The sequence below is a fragment of the Xiphophorus hellerii genome, chromosome 15 (genome assembly GCF_003331165.1).
Source record: "Xiphophorus hellerii strain 12219 chromosome 15, Xiphophorus_hellerii-4.1, whole genome shotgun sequence".
Classification (NCBI taxonomy): domain Eukaryota; kingdom Metazoa; phylum Chordata; class Actinopteri; order Cyprinodontiformes; family Poeciliidae; genus Xiphophorus; species Xiphophorus hellerii.
In genome coordinates this window covers 8,891,515-8,913,701 of record NC_045686.1, presented here as the reverse complement: position 1 = coordinate 8,913,701, position 22,187 = coordinate 8,891,515, and the positions used below count along the sequence as shown (strand labels likewise).

General features: G+C 36.9%; 1 long non-coding RNA gene across 1 annotated transcript; it reads left to right on the top strand.

Moving 5' to 3' along the window:
• The first annotated feature begins 293 nt into the window (after positions 1-293).
• LOC116733666 (uncharacterized) lies at positions 294-16,961 on the top strand. The gene is made up of 3 exons (XR_004342076.1): positions 294-446; positions 10,074-10,172; positions 16,889-16,961. It is a non-coding gene; the product is annotated as an uncharacterized LOC116733666 (long non-coding RNA).
• The last annotated feature ends 5,226 nt before the right edge of the window (positions 16,962-22,187 follow it).

Genomic DNA, 22,187 nt, shown 5'->3' with positions numbered 1-22,187 from the left:
GGAGTTCTTCCTTTGGACCAGAAGAATAAATCCTGATCTAGAGTCTTTTTAAACAGACTGAATGATTTCTCCAAGTTTCACAGTCATTAAACAATTTGTTCCACGTGTCTCGCTGATTTTGTTCTTTCATTTTGTGACTCGGTGTTTCCCACCCTCGGCTCCTCTGCGTCCCAGAGGTTCCCGTTGGGCTTGTAAAGAAGCTTTCATAGGGAGGAGTATAAATCTTCAAGTGACAAACTCTAGTCTCAGTGGAGGGTGTGTGTGTGGGGCGGGGGGTTTGCTGTGCACGATCTGGGCTGCTGTGCTGTAAAACCTGGACCTCCAAGACGTCTGTGCCCCTCTCTCTGCTATTACGCTGACATCTCACTGGACCCCACAACCTCACAGTTTGGACGCAGAGCAAACAAGATTGGAAGCTGCGGATTGTTAGGGAGAATAGACTGAAGGTGAGTGCTAGACATTAGGGCTATGTAAGGCGCTGTTTATTCCTAAAATGTTAATAAAAATTGCTGGTGTGATGGCAAAAAATTAGGCGTAGCAGGATGACTATATGTTTGTCTTTACAAAAAACGTCAGTCATGAGAAAATAATAATTATGATGAAGTTGAAAACCTGCATAAGCTGAATTTATGTTTCTCTATTTACATTAAAATGGAAAAGCTGCATGACAGAGAGCAAAAATAATACACGGCTTTAATTACAAACGTAATTTTACTGATATCTGACATTATTTTATCGTTTCTCCTTTATAATAACTTTACAGCATTAAAAATGTCTAACTTCCTTCAAAACAGAACATTTTAGAGAGCATTACTTCACAATTTGTTTGCAATTTTGGATACATTTCTTATTCCAAATTTTTTCCATTTTGTCTCAAATGTGCAGCTGCTGTAGACACTATTTTAAAAATTGAGCAAACTGTATAAATCAATTTATTTAATTGTTAATTGTGAGTAAAAGTGTGATTTTTAAATATAAAGTTCCTATGTGTAGCAGGTTTCTTCATTTAACATTTATTGTTTTGACACCACTATTTATCTGGATTTACTGCTTTATCCTTCCTATTAGAAAACCATCATACCTCAACAGGCAAATAGACATAAAAACATTTAAAATAAATTAAATATATAATAATCTAAATAGATTTTTGAAAAGCATTTGAGGTTTTCTTGCTCCAACAAAACTGCCAGGTGTTTAATCAACTGTCAAAGTTTTTAAAATTTGAGATTTTTCTTTCTCTTGAAAATTTCTCAAAACAAAATTGCATTGAATATAATGTGCGTCACAAACATGCACACACGTAACAAAGCTGATTTATATAAGAACTCCCTCATGTTTGTGATTACTATGCACAATTTTAATTAAAATAAATCTATAATATTAATAAAAAACATACATTTATAGGAAACATTAAATTACTTTCAATCTAATTGCTAAGACACTGAAACAACATATTTTAGTAATAAGAATCATAACTACATTAAAAAAATAACTACTGCTGACGTCGTAGGGATACAACAAAATAGTATAGTAACCTGTTACTCACGTTTCCATTGTAATTGTCCAGCAGGTGGCGCTGCGAACACCTCTTAAAGTCTGAAGGAAAGATAAACTGACTTTTAACTTTTAAAACAACAGATCGGCCTCCACGGCTGCTGAGCTGGAGGATGTAAATGTTCCTCCTCAGATTCCCGTTAGAACAAAAGATGGATAGATTTTCCAGACCCTTTTCGCAAATTAATAATATTGTCCCGCAGAGCGCATCGAATCCTACAACAGCTTTTTGACTCCACCTTTTTTTTTTTCTCTTAGCTCCTTGAATTTGGCTCCAAATTTTCCATTCCCTTGCAGCAGCTGTGTTTTGAGTCATTTACAGCTCAGCTGACATATCCGAGCTAAATAATGGATAGGATGACAGTGAAATCATTTTTTTTAGAGACACGGCTGGATTCCATGGATGCAACAGCTGACAAAATGCATATTTGACTCCACACTGTGTTGAAATTGTAGAAAGAGACTGAGTGGAATACATGATTGCATCAACTTGAGACTATCACAGGAGAAGATAGCTCTTAAAATCCTCCACTCTGCCAACAGTGGGGTCGTAAAACTTTAAAGATGACTTAATTTGGCAGCAAATTGAAAATATAGTTTTCCATAATCTGCTTTTTCTTTCTTTTTATATATCCATGTCATAATACCAAGTCTGTGGTTGCAGTCTTCACAGAAGAGTAGGATTATGTAAAGTGTATGATGATAAAATTATTATTTACAGTTCATAAAGGCAGTTAAATACTGCAGTTTAAGTCTACTTTGGCAGCGGTTTCAGTGTAAAACTTCCAGGAAATATTCACCCACTGTGAAATCCCCGAGTCTCTGTACTTCATCACGCTGGGTGGCATGGCTGGCACCGCACTGGAAAGCATTACTTCTGCATAGTGTTAATGGACTTACTTAACTCCTGGGTCCTGACTGGTGTTTTCCGATGAATTAAAGTGTCAGGAACCACAAATCAGCGTCTGGAATCGGTCATGTGGACACCAGAGTGGGAGTGTGGGCTTGTTGGGCGCTGCGCTCTTTCTTAATGGTTTGTTCCCTGGTTGCATGAAACTGGAGCCTACCTTGTACTCCCACCTACCCCATTGGATGCCACATTCAGACTGGAACCCCACCACTTCGTGGCAAGATTCAACTTCTTCCCAACACACGTTTTGGCAAACCAGGAACATTTTGTCAACTGAAACGAGTTAAGTAATCGCACAATCCCGCAGCCTGTGCATTACAGAGGAATTTCCATATTACAGCATGTGATACTCCCTGTTCACAGCTCTCATTCGCCACTAATGCGAACCCCTGGCCAGCCAGGTCGTAATTGGATAGCCGATGGGATCCTGCTGCCACAGAGGCAGAGTGTGTGGAAGCAAGAGATGGGGTAGTGGAAGTGGTGTCGGCTATGCAGACTATATGGATCCCACTTTTTTTTTATTTTTATTTTTTTATTAGAGCTCATTAGGACAGCAAATAAATCACTACTCCGTTTTCATTTAGGCAACAAGCCTCTGGAGGGTTTGGCTTTCCGTGATTTAGAATAGCTGAGAGAGGCGTTGTTTGGCTGAACGCAGCTCAGAGTAAAGCTGAGCTTAAGTTACAGCAGCTTTGCCTTTTAACAGCGTCATTAAAAAGCAGAACCGGTAAGTGCTCTCCATCAATCCAATGTGTGAACTCGTCTGCTCGCGACTGATACGAATATCAAAAATCATGCGCAATAAAACTACAATTTTCACTCTCTGGTTCCAGATGTATCGCTTTCTGCTCAGAACCTGGTGCCTACAATACCCACAATGCAATTAGAAGCATTGAGAGTGTTTCTCCAGGCCAGGTGGTGGATTTATGTCCAGCTTTTGTGTCTTTTTATTATAATTATGATTATGAACACAAACTTATTTTCACAGTCGTTTAAACCACCATCGTTTCTGTTAGTTAGACATTTCTTTATATAAATTAAGTTTGATATGTCACTGCTGTTTTTTATCTTCTGTGTGGCACTTTGTGTTGCCTTCACTGTGTGTATAAATAAAAATTAATTTTCTAATTGACAAGAACTCCAAGTAAATCACATAACTTGTGAAAATCAGGTAAGCTTTTAATTGAGGGGCACAATGTTTTTTCTTATATTCGTGGCTAAAACCAACATAATTCAGATTTAAGATTACATTAATTCTTTATTTTACAAATATATTTCTTCTGACTGGAAGTTAGTCCAGTCTTTGATCTTATAGAGTCTGCGAAGAGCAGTAAACATTAAGGTGATGGCAAGGAGGCCTTCCAAGCTCAACGGCACATTACCGAAGGTAAATACTAACAAGAACTGTGAAAAAGACTGGTAAACTATTGTAAGATGGGTTAAATTGCTTGATTGATCGAATATGATTAATTTTATCCATCATGACTGGTGAACATGTCACTAATTTTAGATTGTTTAATTGTCTTTTAACATTTACCCGTCTCGTTTTCTATTTGAAACAAACTTCTCGGTTGAATTAAAATAACTTTATTCAGATGTATGAATAATTTGAAGCTTCATTGTATAGCTGCATTATAAGAATTGTTGATTATAATTTAAGGACAACAACGGAAATTTCTTCCAACTTTAAAGCTCATACTTAGAATGTAACTTTTATTTACAATTGTAACAAAGAAAGCGCCTGTCTCCAGTGACAGGCACTTAATCTAATCTTTATTTAGGACATAAATAAAACGTCTTAGATTAACAAATAATATGCACAGCCTATAATACAATTTTCCAGATTACAAAAAATGTTTAGATTTTTAAGATTTGCTGTGCAAAATGTGACCAGATGGCTAGCTGGTAGTGCAGCTAATAATTAGTATGCTAAAAACAAGAAGACAAGAAACAGTTCAACGTCTTCATAGACAGTAAAAGACAGTTCTCTGTTTTTTACATTATGCAGTGGGCTAATCAATTATGGCCTCTTGTCTTTCTCTCCTTAACCTGCCTCTAATAAATAAACTCAACAAGCATAGGAGGCCACCGATTCTTTCTTCTCCAAAAAAACAGGGAATTTGGCTTAGCTGGGATTAGACTACTGGTAGCTTATTATTAAATAGTGGAAAGGTTGAATCAGCCCTATAAGTGAAGTTAAACTGCAGAAATGCTGATGAAGACAAAAACTCTCCAACTTCAGAAAATGTGCTTTTTGCATTCAGAAATGTAGATTAACAAAGATTCCAAAATGCCTTAAAAGATATTATTTCCAGCGATTGCATGAACAGTGAGTTCTATTTTACTATGAGAACAAGTTTAAAAGGCGCCAGGCAGCACAGCTGCCAGGTGTCGTTGAGGTGCTGTTAATAAATAAAGCAAAATGTAACAGAGTCAGTCTCTACTTCTCCCTCACCCTTTAAATCCCTCGCTGCTCCTCTAGGAGTCACGTTTCAGGAGTTCTCTGCGATTGTAATCGAAGACGGTTTTATGTCTTTGGCTTTTTCTGATAACAGAATTAAATCAAGGAATTTAGTGCATACTGTGTCTGCAACAGAAATGGTTAGGTGTTGCATCAGGTTGTCAAATGTACATGCAGTAAAATGACTATTTTGTGCAGTTATTTGAGCAGACTATTTGAATAGACAGAATTAAGATACCAAAACTTGCACAGATAAACATTTTGGTGTGATTAGAATAACATGATCATCTGTAGCGCTGTGGGGGAGTAAAGTATAAACATGGCTTGAACGAAGTTCTAGACATGCAAAAGTGACTGCAATAAATGCAGTTGCTATTTGTTTCCACAAGGAGTCAGATTTTCAAATTAAAAGTATTAATAAACATTACAGAGGCAGCGATAAAATAGGTTCACCCCTGATGTCCTGGTAACTTTCCACTGTATCATTGTTTGTCCTGATGATTATTATAAACAGGAGACACCACATGATGAAGCCTGAAATAGTTACACTCGAAGAGAAAAGCTACGTTCTTAATTACATTGATATTTTCTAATCATTCAGGAATTTTTAGTCGATTAAATGAACTTTGCTCTGATTATGATTCTCCTGATGATGCTGCATTCGAGTAGGTTCACTCCCAAATATCTTTAGATCGGGGCTGTTCGAGTGGAAGCACAACAAACAAGGTAATATTCGTGAGGAACAAATAACAGGCAGGTTTCCTGTTTGAGGACAAACAATCAAGAGACGCAGCACGACTGATTACAAGGAAACAAAAAACACAATTGGAGCAAAGCTGCTGAAAGAATGTATATTCTAGGAATGATACTGACTTAGGCTCCAGTTACTCACGTTTGGGTACGTTGAATTTTATGTACTTACATAAAATTGTGTCATTATGATTTTCAAAAAAACAGAAAATAAAGCAAACGGGGTCAACAGTATAACATGATCAGTGGTGGAAAGGAATTGATTCTATACGAACATGTTTTTTTTCCAAAGAAAAAACAAATTAACCAATGTTAATAATTGTACAGCATAGCAAATATAATTTAAAATTGGTGTGACTTTTGACAAAGACTTAATTGAAAATTTTACTGAACAAGATTCCGGATTAGTTTTTACCACCAGTGTACATTTTAACTTTCTGTCTGTTTTTAGAAAAATAAATAATTTCTGTGTGGAGTGCCCACCTAATCAGCATTTTACTCCTATTTCCCTCATCATGTGTGTCACCAGAACATTTTATATCCCTTGGTTTGGTCAAACTCAGCTCTAGTGAATGGAAGCCACTAAAAGTCTAATTTTCCTAAAATTATTCAGTTTGTCTTTTACCATTGTTTGATTGCTCAAGAAACAAAACTTTATTCTAAATACATTGTCTGTCACACACTGCAATCCCATTTTGGGTTATAATTTTATGACATGACATTTGGCCAAAAATAATGGTAAGAGATGAGCGGTTATCACACATTTTCCATATTTTGATCAAATGTTTCTACAAACTCTCATTGTGCCTGAAGATTGTTTTAAAAAACATTACTTAATTGTGAATAACTAATATTTCTACTGAGAAGTTTAATAAGCTGTGTGACTCTTAGATATGTTGAAATACGTTGTCTAAAAAACTATTTCAGAAATATCATAGAGTCAAACAAATGATGTTAATAACATTTACTGAATGTTTATCTACTAACAGCCTAAAAGTTTTTAAACTGAAGATTATGTTACCAATAATGCTCCATGTAAAAGATGTGAAAGGTGGCAAACATGAACTGCTTGGTTTTGCCAAACCAAGGTGGATGCAGGGAAAATACTTTACTGTAATATCTTCTCCAAAAACCTCCACTTCCTCAGCAAACAAAACATTAACACAGAAATGAGTCAATTACTGTGATTTTTAAATTAAATTCATGTTCCATACACAATAGTGGATATTTTAGAAAATTACATTTAAAAAACCTCAAAACATTTTGTTATTCCTTTTTACAATATTCTGAGGTATAATTTAGGTTAGCAACAAAACATAGAAACAAAAAAGAACCAATGCATTATTATTCAGCAAAATTGACTTATAACAAGAGAGCTATTTTAATCCACTGAAGTGACAGGAAGCAAATAATCGTGCATTAGCAGACAAGCTGCACGCACACAAAAAGTCTTTGCACAGACAAAGGTACTTGGATTGTTTTGGCAAGCGGCGAGTTTATTATTTTGTTTTATGGGGCTTGGAGGCGGGGGGTGAAGTTGTTTTGCAGCACTGCCTGTGATACTGGGGGCTCTGTTTGTGAGCTTGTGAGAAAGGAAGCACCAGTAAGATCAATACATCCTCTACGCAGATTTCCAGCAGAGAGTGACGTGCGTGTGGGGAAATGAGCTGGGCCGAGGATACTTTGCTCGTTATGGGTTTGACATGAACTTGGCCCTGGGCCTCCCAGAATGTGATGAATGTATTATTTAATCTTCCTGTCTTTGTTAACCTCCGGGTGGCAGATTTCATCGTGATTATCTGTTTGTGACAGGATGAAGCGGCCTCACCAATTTGGGCTTTGGATGAAATCTAATAACGGTCACAACATTAGTGCCTCTCCTGTGGGAACCCACTGAGAGGACAGGTGCTGCAGTTTAAAGTCCTGCAGCAAAAACAAAGTTTGAAATTAGCATGTCAGACAACATTAATGAGGATGACATTTTAACATTTGCAGCAGCAGGGTCTCAACAGATTATCGGCCTCATTACTCTAGGCTGAAAAGTTTCATGGAACAATGCAGAGGAAATAGATTAGACAGAAAAAATACATACATTTTCAGTTTATTTTAAAAAGATTTTGTTGGGTTGAAATGACAAACCGTAACAGAGTTTATATGCATTTTATTTCATGTCATTTTAAATCTATATAACACCTGCAGTTTTGTATATGCAATGTAGAAATTGTTTTTGTTATTTAAAAAAAAATTCAATAACATCAAATGTCTTCCTAAAATAATGAATTAAGTCAAAACACAAAAATAAAAATCACTTTGGGAAAAAAAAAAAAGTCAAAGGCCATTATTTTAGGAAGGTGACGATCTATAATAAAAAGTGTATACACACTTGTTGCCATTAGATGATAAATACTTTCAAAGGTTTTTCCACTTTCAATGTGATATATATATATATTCCCTTCAGATCAACAAAACCTACATATAATAAATCCACACCTGCCATCAGTTAAATAAACTTAAGCTGTTCCACTAGAATTTCAGACATAATTTGTTTAGATATTTCACAAAAAATAGACAGATCTAATTGAACAAAGGTGTTAGCTAGAAAAATAGTAGGAAAAAACCACAACATTTTACCAATGGAGCACAGAAATCGCTCATCAATTACAAGAATTGAAGAGTTAAGATGGAGAACAGTCCGTGGAGCTACCAAGAAGCTAGCAGCAATCCTACAGGAAGTGCAGAAATTTTTTGTTGTGTTCTACATTTGACAAAATCCTGTTTTTGTTATTTCATATGCTTTTTTATCATGAACTTAAAATTAAGGAGCAGGGTTTGGAGGATTTTTCTGGAAAAAGACATCAAGGCCTGTCTAAAACTGCCCTAAACTTTACGTTAGAATTCAAACACTTGCCCAACTTAATAATTTAATGCACAATGTATGATTTGTAATGTCCTGCCTGAGTAATCTACCTTCTAAATTCTGCTGTATAGGTAAACAAGTACAAGTGAACAACATGGCGTAAAATCACATGTGAGGTCAAGTTTGGGCCCTAAACTACTCACATTGCTTCTGTTGAAAATTTTAAACAACTTCTGCAGTAGTCAACTTAAACTAATTCTCACATAATTTTATAAAAGTAAAAGTCATGTTGTTTGGACATAGAAAAAAAGATAAGCAACAAAGGAGAGTATAAATAAAGAATAATAAAGAATAAAGAAAAAAAATCAGAAAAGCATAAACACTATTACAAATGAAAAGTCTCTTTTAATTTGTTTCTGTTACATTTGCACAAACCTTTGTCTGAATTTAACATATTACTTTGCCATGTTTGAATAAAGAACTTAAAGAAGACATACAAAGAATGAAAATAATAAAAGCTTTCCACTTTGCTATTCAAATTCAAAGATAACAATAAGACAACTGTTAAACAATTGCCCTTTCATCCAAGAGTTCTCATGAAAAGAGGCCTCTAGATACATCAGTCCAGTAATGTGTGTGTGTGTGTGTGTGTGTGTGCTGGTAATAAATATCTTGCCTTTCAGACAATGACAGCAATATTTGGAAGCTGTGGACGTCAGAGGCTTTGGACGGGATTCAGACTCTTAAGACAAAGAGACAAATTTAGATCTTTGGTTTTCTGACCAAGAGGGAAACATATTCATCACCTGCAGAGTCAGAGACATTTCAGGAAACCTCGTTAAAAAAAACCTGAAACCAGTATGTCAAGAAAGAGACAGGTTTATCTATACAATACAAAGACGGAAGGCAGCATTGTGAAATTAACACCACTGTGTTCGTGTTTAAACACAAATACAAAAACCTAATCTTTATACTAGGCTTTTATTGTTTACATATAAATGTGCTTTCACAGTTAGTTTCTTAACTTTACAGTTTAAAATCTCTTCAAAAAGACATTAATGAAAGAGTTTCTTTCTCTGTGTCCATATTTGAGGAAACTCTGGAAGCAAAAATCTATCTTCTTAACGTATCCGAATGCAAATTCTGTAAAACACAGATGTATTCAGCTTGGGTGGCTTTGTATTTGCAAACAGCAATACTGAAATCCTGCAGCAAAATAAATATGACAGGCAGAGGAGATGACTGAAAACCACAAGAGTTACTTAAAAAATAGAACACTTTTAAGATAAATTAGTGCCAAGACTGAAGCTGGGATTTCTTGTCCAACATCAGTGTCAGACCTAATAAATGTACTTCTTCAATAAGAGAGAGAGAAAAAGTTCCATAAGCCTTTTAAGAAGAGTTGAGGCTCTCTTAGCTAGAAAGGGTAAACCATTACATTTCTATCTTGTTCTCTACATCTTGCAGGTAAAGGGCACTATGTGATAACTGAGCTCAGTGGTTCATAAACTCAAGCGTTAAACAGGACGCCTAATTTGCAGAGTAATGGAGCTGCACGGCGTCTCAGTTACAGCTGCAACGACCTGAAGACTGTGAAGCAACTTTGAAAATGGGCCGAATCCTTTCAGAGATGAGGACACGTGAGTGAGAATCAACGATGTGAAAAAATATATTCTGTGACTATTTACACTGCGCATGACTCTAAAAATACTGCAGGCTGTTAATGAGGGGCTCCGTTGCGTCTCTACTCATCTCTAAAGAGGCTTTCAGCTGTTAGGCAGTCAAATAAATACAGTATATAGAGTCTTCCTGGTTAGACAGTCTTTAATTTGTGCGCACCGTGATTCTACCAAAAACACTAAATCTAATCTAGCATGAAAGGAACCTTGAAGCACATAATCCTGGGCAACTTTGCCACAAAAGTGTAGTAAACATGTTTGCCAAGGCAAAAGAAAAAATAAAGGACATCTTTGAAAATTTGCAATCATAAAACTTGTCATGCGTTTTTGAAGCTAGGGTTCGCCTTTAAGCCTCTGAAGACAGTGAAATACGGGGTTAAGGATAGGTTAAGCTTTAAAAACAACTTGCAGGGCGAAAATTACACTAAACTCCAAGGCTGCAGCCTGACCAGAAAGGATCAAGCTCTTAAATTCAGAGACACGCCTCTATAGATCAGCTGGACTTAACTGACCACAGACTAGGGCACAAGAAGGGCACCCGCGGACATTCGCAAGAGAACGCTTGCTGTGGTCACAATGAGCAAATCAGATATGTGGTCCGAAAACTACACTGTTGCATACTTCTCTGCTTGGCAGGCTGTCCAATTTACAAAAAAGGCAATGGTTGGGGAGAATGAGGATTGTTTACTAGCCTCAATTGGTTCCACACATTTAAGGAAAAGGCAGTAAAATTCAATGCATGCATCATTTTTCCTGCTTCCTGTTGACCCAAATGATCCATTATATGACAGTGAAGCAGGAGCCTGGAGATGAGTGGTCTCAGAAGCCTCTTCACATGCCTCAGCGGCAGCGCACCTCGTCCACCCTCCCTGCACAGGATGCAGGAGGTTTGGATGTGCAGCGCAATGGTCAACCCCTGGTATGAAAGATGACTCAATCAAGAGAGCCTCCGACCGTAACAAGCATGTTGGAGGATAGAAATGAAGGACAAATATGAGAGTTGTCTTTCAAATACCTTACACCAGTGGTGCCCAAAGTCAGTCCTCGAGGGCCAGCACTCTGCATGTTTTAGTTCTCTCCCTGGTTTAACGCACCTGGAGCAAATAATGGTTTATTAGAAGGTCTAAGAAGAACATTGACATGCTGAAAAGATTGTTACCATCAGCAGGGAGAGAACTAAAGCATGCAGGATGCCGGGCCTTGAGGACCGACTTTGGGCATCCCTGCCATACACCTTTAAAATACAAGACTGTTCATTAAAATATACAAATATGTACAATCTTATGTAAAGTTTTCAGACCAAAAACAACTTTATTCTGTTTGGTGTTTCCACCAACATCCTCTCATCAACCTGCAAGATTTTCACAGAGCAGCTGTATTTATGCAGAGATTAAATTACACACAGGTGGACTCTATTGACTAATTAGGAATATCTAAAAATAATTTGCTTTAGGAGTATCAGAGCAAGGAACAGAAAAATCCTGTTTTAGATTTTTATTTGTTAAATAATTAGAACTTTTATAAATCAATGAAAAAAATTAATCAGATTAATCATCCACTTGGGATGGTCACTTTTAGATCTTTAGCTTGCCTATACTGTAGACCTAAAACTGACTCAGTTTTTTAGATTTTCACTCGCGTTTGCAACTCTGCATTGTTGATCGTAGTACAAGACCGTGCAACGCGCTGAAGAATAGGCAATGTGATTAATCTGCATTATGTAATATTAACACGTTATGCTTTTTAGATGTTAACACCTAAACATTGCCAGCCCTAATATTTCTCCTTCTACTTCACAGTAATTTGCTTTATAGTTTTTTTGAAATACATTGAGGTTTGTTGTTGCAATTTAACGGAAAGGTTTGAACCTTTCAGTTAGGGCTATTTTTCTCTGAGGAGTGACAACTTTCTTTTCTATCAGACTCTAAAACCCACTTGAGTTAAACACACCGATGTGTTTTGCTTTACCCTCTGGAAGGCTGGCTCTCACTGCGGGTCTCCCAGAGGACAACCAGATTAGCTAAAATGTGATGAGATGGTGACAAATATCCAACACTCCCCGGCATCAACAGTCAGTGGTGAAACCGCAATGTAGAAAACTTCGACTCTGATTGGGCCGGAAAACAAAACAAAACAGAAAGACTGAGACGCGGCCAGGAAGCAAAGTATCCATTTCATGACCCCCCCCTCCCTTTTGTTTGCCCGCCACCTGTTAGACATGATCATTACCATGAAGCAAGGGTGTAGAGGGCTAAGCTGGCCACATTTATATCAACAAGCTGGGATAAAACTGTCTAATTATCCCCCATGGTCCCCTGGCCCGGCCCCTCGACTCTCCTTGCAGGGTTGATCCCATTTGCCAGCCTGGCCAGTAGCCAAACTCCGCAGGCCGGCATGTGAAAGCACATCCTAATGACAGCTCTCTTTCAATCCCAAATCTTTGTAATTGCTCTAGTTAGCTTATACACATCACATGGCACTGGTCCAAGTCAACAGTTAGAAGGTCAGGATGAGGCTTAATAGTACAAGTCTGTGAATTTATTGGTGTACATGGTCTAAATATATAATCATCTGAAAGTGCTGAGGTTCATGATGACATGCGTTCTCCATTTTGGAAGAAAATTAGGGTTTTCTGTTTGAGAATGAGGAGCTTGTCTGGTCAAAAGTGTCTCAATTCGTTAAATTGGATTCCATCTAATTAGATTTAAATCAGATGTTAAAATGACTTTGTCGGTGAGTGATAACATGAAATTATTTTCTAACCAAAGCAAATGTGTCACATGCAAGTTGAGTTTAGATCACCCCTGACTGAGGGCAAATGTAGACTAAACGTAAGCAATTTGCACCTGTGCAAAGCCGACTATTATCATAACAGTTTTGATGGCTACAAAGGGAATGTGGTGGGTGGATGCAGGGCGCCCGGATCCCCCAGCCCCTGGAGAGGTAGCATTAACGTCTTAATTAGGACGCAGGGGGGCAGATTCAAAGTGCTCCAAGATGACGAGGGACGCAGCAATGGGAAACCGGAGCTGATCGTCTTTCCGAGTTCAAGGCTAATTGCTGAAAGGGATCTGACATGGATGGGCAGGGAAACGCGGATGGCATGCAGAAAGATGACGTGAGACCATTTCTAAAAGCTGTTGAACTAACGTGCTACGTATTTGTAATAAGACATCACTTACATGAAAAGATATTTCGTCGTAATGACAATTTATCCAAATATAGAATGTTATTTGTTTGAGTTAGCAACTTATTTTAAGGCTACATTGCTAATGTTTTTTATTTGTCCTGCAGAGGCATCTGAAGACTCTGTGGTCTCTAAATGTTCTTTAAACCACGAGCGAGCTAATTGTCACTCAGCAGAAGCTGCTGCAGAGGCCTGTTTACTTTCAGGAATGTATTTGTCCTCAAGATCTCTGATAAAGCAGCAGCTGTGGCAGATATGATTACTACAACTGGGCAGAAACTGGAAGATTGCCTGGAGCGCTCAGCCAAGTTATGTCAATACATTTAGAGTCTACTTTACAGAAACCCTAAGAGCTGGAGTTCTTATATAAGAACATTATATAAGAAAGCAAAAGAAGATGTTGTTTTAATAAGCTTATTACTGGCCGATGATAATTATTACTCCTTTAAGGAAGCAGCATGTGCCTTAAGACAATAAATAAACAGATATTTGTCTTAAGGGTTAATTTTGTATTTTTGGGGGATTCTGCAGAATAATTCCAAGTACTAAGTATCTTCTCAGCAATACAAAGTTAGCCGTCTTTGTTTAGAGCCTAGTTGATCTGAGGCTGTTTCAGAGTGAAATTAATAGCTTACAAGTTTCACGTTGTTTAACAATCTGGAGTGAGCGGAGGTGTTTCGTAAAATTTACTTTTTGGAGCCTTATATCATGTTAAAATGTTATTCCCTCATAAAAAACGTACCTGAAGTGTTGTTCTGATTCTTTCATGCATGTTTGAAAAATCCTCAAATCTCCCATTGCAACCATTTGGAGGTGCACATTTGCTTTCACAAAGTGTCACCTATTTCCACTAAGCTTCTCCTTGGAGCCTCTGTACCCAGCTGAGTTTCCATCACTCGGCTCCTCCAGACTAGCGGCTGCAACAACTAGCAAACACCTGGTAGAAATGCACCACTGCTGAGCTCATCATGCAAACTACTTCTCAGTACAACTCTCCTAAAAACATTTGTAAATGCCATAACAGAATAGCATTTTTGTGATGACTTCCTGAAGGTCGAGTTCTTAAAGAGACAGAGGCCAATTTCAAAGCGTCACATTGCGAAGTCAAATTTCTTAACTCATGATTGATATATACAACATTTTTATAACAACTGACTGTGCTATAAAATGGCACAATGTGCCTGGAAAATACATAATACCACCACTTTAAAAGATAGAAGTTCATGTAAACACTATTTATAAATTTTACACCACTGATCTGAATATAATGTTATGAGGGTTATGGTTGTTTAACACAAGTTGCAAAATAGAATAAGTCAAATCCACTCCGTGAGAGTAACAAGACCAGTAAAACTAGTCTTGTTTTACTGGTCAACTAAGTAACTAAGATACTAAGAAATAGTATTTTTCTCCCTGGGGTTTTCTGTTAGAAAGTGTTAAATTTAGAGCAGCTAAAGAGGTGATTGAATATGACTAATAAACACAGAAATGAAGGCAGAGCAGTAGTGACAACCAGTAGTGACAATAATAAGCCACCTAAATAAAATCAGAAAACAAAAGCAAGTGTGAACCAAACATCGCAAAGACCTACTCATCATATGTTTGGTGACTTGCAATAAAAAAATAAGATTCTTTTTTAAGAATTCTTATTCTGTCAGTGAAAATATTGTCTAGGTTTTTCCATGCTATGAAAGCAACAGAATGAAAAAAAGTAAGTTTTATTACATTTTGACTCAACTAAATGTTTATACTTACTATTTTCTGGTGCTAGCTACACCACCAGGTGGCGCTTTATCAGGCTTGAATTAATAAACATGGAGTCATATCTTATCATCAAACACAAAATGATGCTATTGGAATTTCTTTATATTTCTATCCTTACTACTGTCTCCTACTTCAGGTAAGATGTGAGAATAAACTGTCTCAGTGAATAACAGGCTTGTTAAGTAATACGTTATCTGTGTCTGTATTTCTTACAACACAAGCAGAAATGTGAGTACTGGAAAAAAACCCAAAGAATATAGCAATTCTATTATTGCAAATATTGAAATGAAAGACAAATCTTCCATCAACTGAAATGACAGTTGATGGAAATGACAGATGAAAGTAAATTCTAAGTATTTCTGTATTTGCAGGGTATTAAAAAATACATTTATGTTTTCTCCTCAAACTGCATGAAGAGCTCTGTTCTGTTCATTCATTGCTTCTATTATTGACATAAATAGTTTTTAAAAATAATACTTTTACATTTGCTCTGCGTCCTATTTCATAAGATAAAACCACAGTTTTCAAACAACAAAAATCACCAACTTAAGTTAAAAATATTATACGTTACTGGTAATTTGATATGTGAAATATACAAATTTTTATGTAAATATGAATAAACTAAATTATTAAATTGCCTAAAACAATTTTTTTATTTATATACTTCATATATTTAAATCATACTGGTCTTTAAAAGTCCCTACATATACTTATTTTCTGAAAACATGCAATATGCCCATTAACTAGATAGGTATAGACATTATAGTATATTTTTGGTTATTTCAACCCTTTTCAAGTATGCTGTATGCTGATAAAAATGTTATTGCATATTTATTTTTATGAAGAACCATAAATAAAGCTTTTTTATGTATAGAAAAATCGGTGTCTGTTAAGATAAACAATTGAGTGCTGACATTTGTTACAGTTCAATAATGTCATACTAAACCAGGCTTTCTATTTAATAACGTGCAGTCACACAGATTTGCTACAAAATAAAAATAATTGCCTTCTCAATTCAATTCTTTTCACTGACATCATTCTCAAACATTTCTTCCGGACATGAGCTGAGTCTGATTGAGGCACGGCGCACTTCTGTTCAAAAGATCATCAGAAATTATCCCCTTGGTGGTGTCCAAATTTTATGGAGTAGTATAAGGCAAGCCCTCTCCAATAAAAATACAGGTGCTTTTCTTCTTCTTCCAAAGACTTTTGCAGACTTCTTACAGCTAAAACAGTGATATATCATTTATTTATTTTTTGACTGTTCCTAAAGTGACTGTTGGACAGGGCCAAGTTAGGACATTCCTGCTGTTTGTTTGACTCTTCTCCAAACATTAAGAAATGCTAGCTTGCACATTTTCCTTTTGGAATAAAAGGGGTGCTAAGCTTTGAAGCAGATGAATTGGTAAAGGACAAAAAAAATCATATACAATTTCCATATGAAATAGGAAGACAGGAGTCCACAGGGAGACGCTAAATTGAAACTAAGGCTGTGCCTGATAGACCACAGGATATGCCTGCAAAATTTGGACATATCAAAATGGCGAAAAAGTCTGTTAGTGCCCATTCATATAAACTGAATGGCTTGTTATGTTCGCCGTCCCTCAGAGGATACTTGTGAGCTTGGGGGAAGACTACAGGAAGAGGAAAATGGTTTTGACATAACTTTATTTTAGTGCTCTACGGGTTTTCTCTCCTCCCTGTGGTTTAATGTTGTATTCCACAGGGTCCCGGAAGGAAGCAGCCCAGTAAATCCGCACCGCCGGACTTAAAAAGGAAATGGTGTCTGAAGACAGGTGAAGAAGTGGAAGAAAAATACAGCCAGGCCTCTCGCTCGGAGTGCTTCTCTCCTGAGGGTCGTCTCCCAGCCACACAATTGTGACTGCAAAAGGTGTTTGGTTTAAATTTAGCAAGAATGGAAGCTGTAATAATGAAATAAAATTTCTCTTAAAATAAAACGTTCAATACTTCTGTTTTTTAGATAAGCCTATCGTAAAGTGCCACATATAAGCACATCTAGATTTTCAGGTCAGTTTCCAGCATTATATTGGAAGAAAGTCTGTGGGAACATTTAAAGCTATCGCAGGAGGTTCTCCGGGGGGTTGTGAGGTGGTACGTGAACTAGGAAGTCTTCACTTAGCTGATCATAATGAACTGAGCTGATGTTCACTCCTTTAAGGTTTAACTTCTTTTATTTGCAGGAAGTGTTGGGGGGGGGGGATGAAAAGAAAACAATGAGAAACTGCAGTCACCTCAGCTTCTCCCAGGGCACTTCAAAGGGTTCGCACATGTTTTTCAGTTTGAAACAGACTCCGTTATTCTAATTTAAAGACGATCAAGTGAACATGTTTTTTCCTCCTCATTTGATGCCTCACTTCAATATGCTGCAACAGATAGACAAGCACTTGCAAAAAGACTCCACTTTAAGGCATAGTTGGCATCTTTGGATGTGAGGTTCTGTTTCTATTTAACTGAAGTAACTAAAAGTGTTTATATGTTCAAGGGGAAGCTGAAGGAAAGCATGCAAATTACATGCTGATGCACAATAAAATTAGAAAAAATTGTGAATTTTTGAAGAACTTGGGTAAACTCTACCCTTACTTTGTCCAACAGTCTCACCTGCATACATTAAAAACATAACTTTTGAGGGATATTTTTAAACCTGCTGGGTAAGGGACAAATCTATCCAAAGGAGCTAAACTTCCTCAATGATTTCGTGGCACCAGCAGTGACTTCGTACCACTTCCCTTCGAACTTCAGCAAACAGGATGTTAGCTGAGACTCCAGCATCTCTCATGCTAAAAACAAAGGCATCAAGAGGAGAGTAGGAGAAAAAGATGAGAGGAGGAATTCTGGCTTTCTCTTTCCCTGGGATATTTCTCTCACAGCCCAATTTTGGATAACTGGAAAACAATGAACAGATCAATAGATTGAAAATTAACAACACAAAACAACACGAAAACTATATCCTATTATACATCTCACACTGTTTCAAAAAAAAACAAAACAACTATAGCCTGATAGTATACCTTTATACTGGTCAAATCCTGCCTTCTCAATTTACATCTGCCAGTCACCTCGGCCTTCCAGAGTGGGGAAAAAGCCAACAAAGTCAACTTTCACATACACAATGTATACACTAACAATTATTTATCAATAAGAAATGTCAAGCAAACATTTTATGTATGCAAATTGTAACGGGTACCAGGGTTCCAGACCCGTCAGCAGCAGATAAAGCTGAAAAACAGCATGGAAATGAGCACACGGGAGACGCAGTCTGTGTTACTCCAATTCCTCTCAGCTTATTTATTGAACAAACCAGCTCATTTAACTGTCAATACAGCCCAATTTATGGTTCAGTAATTTACTGTACATTTTAGACATATTCCATCATTGACATAAACATCAACATTAGCTTTCCTTAAACCAGAAATAATCAAATAACATCATATTTTGTCACAATTCCCTCAGGTAACATGTACCTTCAATTTACTGCACTTTATATGCATATTTAATCACACACAGTGACATATTTCATGGGCATGTATCTTAAAGTTATTGTAAACTGGCATTACTATCTTAGAATTCAAACTACTTTAATTAAGTGAATGCATTACATCACAATTTAACCTTTCACCAGTGTTTAGAACACAAATAAACCCTGGAGCCTGATAGCAGCATTTTACTCTCATACCATGGAATATATATATCCCAACTTCCTTTATAAGCGGTTATTGTTAGTGGTTGCACCTGTATATTCCGCTATTATCTGCCGCTACAGTGTGCTAACCAACTAGCATCACGGCATGTTAGCTACTTCCTCTCGCCGCTGCTGGCTCCGAAACACAACAAAACTCTTTCAATATCTTTCACACATTGACGCATTTCCTTAAACATTTCTCGAACAGTACCAAATAATCAAAAAGAACTTCATTAAAACGAACTTGAAGGTTATTCTCACCTGAAAAACAGCATGTAAATGAGCACACGGGAGACGCAGCCTGTGTTACTTCTTCTTCTTCTTTTTGTTTTTAATGGCGGTTGGCAAGCAAACGGCAGAGCAACAGGCAGCTCATGCGCCATCTACTGGTGAAACACCATTACTACACCCATCGTCATTAACCCCATAAACATTTAAAGAAATGCATGCTCCTTTTTTCTCTATTGTGAGCACACACCCGTGGGCATCACAAAATGCTCAATTTACAAATCATTTTATTCTTTTAATGTCTTTAAGCATCAACCAATCAAAATCCACCTCTTATCACTGCTCTTCCTATAGAAGAGCTGGGTTTGAGGCGGGACTTCCACTTTAGCAGAGTTTCAAGATGGCTGCCACAAAAGGCACACCCATAAGGTAACAAACATTTCAACCACACACACACAAAAGGTTTATTTACACACTCTACAACTAAAAGAATGTTACGATCTTCAACACAGTTTACTCTTTGTCTTTCAGCCATTAATGTCCTTGAATTTTGTTACAGTTACATAAATTTTAAGCTAAATGAGAACAGAGTGAAACAAATAGATGTGTGTTGGGGTGGAGGTGGTAAACTCAAGAAAAGGTCAATTATTATTGTAATTTCTTGCTGAAACAGTAAAATATCACCATATGGGCCTCAACCAATTGTCTCTAAAATGATCAACACACATTTTTAAACATCTTGAGTTTGAAAAATCTGTTTAAAAATCTTAGTTTTTCGTCACTGTAAACTTGGTTGACTTATGAGTGGAATGTGCAAGTCTCAATGATCCCCCCACCCCCCCAAAAAAATATTTTACTGGCCTTAGTACAAACTGAGTCACACTAATATAGTTTTATTATAGTATTATAGACTTCTATTGGTCAAGAAAACAGAGAAAAGTCTAACATGCACTATTACGAAAGTGCAGATGGGTAACATTAGCCAATACAGCATTGTATCCCATTTATCTGCTGTTTTTTCAGATTAAGATGTTTTAAATTTCCAAAATTAGCTAAAAAGGAGGCAACTATCTGACTAGCTTTCACATCACTTTGATGATTTATTAATAAAAAATACAACAAACCAATCTCAAAGATACACATGCTACATTTTTCTCCAAAGATCTTGCAGATTTTCCATTAAGAAATCATTCAATATGGTCACAAGCTACCATAATGCTAAAAGAATAATGCTGTCAACGTGACCAGGGTGTGTCTTTTAAGATTATTTACTGGCTCTAAAAGTTGCATCCAAGAATGAATAAAAATGCTATCACTGTGCTCCCAAAACATAATTTATGTTTTTTTTTCTTCTTAGAATCCAGCTGACAGTAAATGAAGCCAGAAAGTGATCCGTCTCAGGCAAGCTGCATTTTACAATCATTTCTAACAATGTACAGATTTCCATTAAGACACAATCTCTGAAATATATTCAGCATCAAATCAACTTGGTGAAAACTGCGCTCAGATACTGTGAGAGAATAGCTGCATTGTCATCTTAACTTTAAGCTGAGTTCATTATTCTTTACTTAAAGGTAATCAGTGGGGCTCCCAGCACCATGAATTCCACAGGACAATATTTACATATCTGCTTTAATCACTGCGCTTCATTTATTTTTACCCTATTAAAATAAACATGATGGAGTATTACCAGCTGGCTACAGGAATGTGGAGCACAACAGAGACTTCAGAAAAGTAAAATTGCTTTGGTATGAGAGCTTTACAACTGAATACACTTGTAAGCAAGCATAGTACATGAGGGGGCAGAGTGAGTCAGAGGATTCTCCGTTTCAGAGATTTTTCCTGGGTCAGCGATTCATAAAAGAGGCACAGACCTACATTAGGGCTTAAACGTTTAACATGCTGAAAGATAACAGGGGTCCTGGCATGATGTCTGAACAAGATGTAAAGCAAATGTGCAGAAAAGCATAAAAAGTACCATGAAACCCAAGTGTTTCAATCTCCAAACATGCCATGACCGTGCGCCATCTGTTTTTTCCTCGTTTCATTTTGAAGCCAATGGAGAGGTCTGTAGTGATGCGTAACCCCCATAAATTCTGCAGATCCTCAGAGACGTCCCCCAATTTGTCCACTGGTGATTCATCTGGGAACTAATAGTGGAAGACAATAAGCAGTGAGCAAGACCATGTGAAAGACATCAGTAAACATGTGCATAAATCACACTGACCCAAAGCGATGGTAGGGAAAGTCTCTTTCCACAAAATCATCCGGTGGTTGGACGAGTACTGGGCTGCTGGCAAGTTGACGTTAAGGCTATTCCCAGATTCTTGATGTTTTGGCCTGCATGAATGATGAGAGCTTCTCCCCTTAGTGACCTTGAGAGCAATTTTCCTTTTGCAACGTGACAGTGCTGTTGATTTCTGCCAATCGAAGATAAAACAGCTGCATATCTTCATTCAGTTTCTTCTGTTACACACCAGGATGTAAGAAAGTGATGAATCGGTTGTTGTGGATAATAGGCTTGTTCACGCTGCCACATAAATTATACATCTCATTTTCCGCCTTTGCAACTTCCACTGTATGAATGAATAATCACCAGAATCCTTGGAAATATAAATATTTTTAAATCATATATGAATTTAAATAAGGTATAATAACAGGTCCCAGTGTGAGATGCAATAGCTCCCATTTGAAATCAATAATGTCAACTGTCATAACTTTTCCACCCACTGTGGCTTGGCTTGCCAATTGTTAGCAGCAGGGTAAGGAAATAAATTTAACAGTAGGGAAGGTGGCCAACGAATTTTTTTTTTTGACAGGAAAAATATCCTTTTGGAATGAAAATGTATCTTTTGGAAAATGAATGTATAAAGATGTGAAGGTGATGGTAACTTAAGCTATAGAAAGAAGAATATCGTACTTTGGGATTTTCCATGTTTATTACTTCTAGGTGAAAGTTGATCCAGAAAGTTTGGCGGACTTCTTTTAGTTGTCTTGTTAACTTTTTGATACTTTATTTAGATTTTTTCAGACAATAATTAATAAAACATAAGTTAAAGCAGGAGTCAGAATTTCTTGGAATCTGTGATTGTCCTCA